This window comes from Passer domesticus, chromosome 9 (genome assembly GCF_036417665.1).
Source record: "Passer domesticus isolate bPasDom1 chromosome 9, bPasDom1.hap1, whole genome shotgun sequence".
Taxonomy (NCBI): Eukaryota; Metazoa; Chordata; class Aves; order Passeriformes; family Passeridae; genus Passer; species Passer domesticus.
Genome location: NC_087482.1, coordinates 32644049 through 32645391, shown reverse-complemented (window position 1 = coordinate 32645391; position 1343 = coordinate 32644049).

Below are 1343 nucleotides of genomic sequence, written 5' to 3'. Positions count from 1 at the left end.
TTTATATGAAAGGTGCCTAACAGTTATTAACTTTAGAAGGAGAATATCTTTCCAAATTAAACAAGATTTGCAGAATGAGTGATAAAAATTCAAGTGATTCATCCTGATTTAATATAAAATGTGTAATTCTGTGTATAAATCTCAATATTTAAACACTCGCTGCTGGATGTATCACTTTTGCTTGCATTTCTAATTGCTTCATTTTGATTTATTTCTGAAATCCATTATGCCATGTGTAGTCACTGATAGAATTTCTGCAATGTTTTGGAAAGCAAACTTTAATTTGGGACTTCTTGGTTTTTAAAAGTATTCTAAGCAAATCAGCCACCTTTTTGCCAGGTATTTGGGTTGCTTTGTACAGCATATCTTAACAAGAGGAATGTGTGCAATATGTATCACCTCATGTTTGTCTGGCAATGTTACAAAAATGTTAAGATGCAATATCTTCCTTTCACTTCCAGTTGGAAAAATTGCAGTATCTCTGATTTGGTGGTGTATTTATTTTTATCTATTCAGTGTATGGGCATATGGTTAGTTAGGTTCTTTTATGTGCATTATGTGCTTTTAGTAATTTCTGAGTTTTATCACTTCTGCATATGCACCAGTTGTAGCCATTTGCATGTTCTTTCAATATGAAGACCATGGGCAAGGGGGGGCTTCAAGGAAAGATTTCTGGAAACCTGAATAATTGTAAGTCAAAAAATGTAGATACTGCATCATTAACGTTTTTGGTATGGTGTGGGTTTTATAGCACCTATGTATGTTTGCAGTTATTAAGTTATTGCATAAATGTTTAAGAATGAGCATTTTTTTCATCCAAAATTTTGTATGTTTGCAAATATATTTTTGTAATAAAACTTCAAAACAAATGTTTCAGCACCTCCTAAAATCTTGTGAAGTTTCCTTTTATTTCTAGAGTTGTATTAGCCTACTGGAAGGTTCAGTTTTTATTTAGGGTTAATATTTTCCAGAGAAGAAACTCAGAGTCATTACTCCATTGTGAGGGTTTGCATTTGTCCACATAGAAAATGCAGCCTGACTGCTTGAAAGGCAGTGGGGAGCAGCTTCTACAAGCCCTGTGCTGCTGTCAGCAGCCTTGTGTTTTGAATTTGATAAATAGATCAGTTTCCTCTCACATTAAGAATGCAGCTGCACTTTCACTGGTTTGTAAGTAGAGCTCTGTGTTTGGTGCCCTCCTGTATCACTTTTTTCTGGTATCCCCTTTCATCCATCTAGACATGGCATTTGATTCTCAGTCCAGTGTTGGTCTTTGATCCAAGACATTGGAAATTGCAGTTGTCCTCCTACCATATCTGATGGATGTCATTCAACTGGTTGATCCA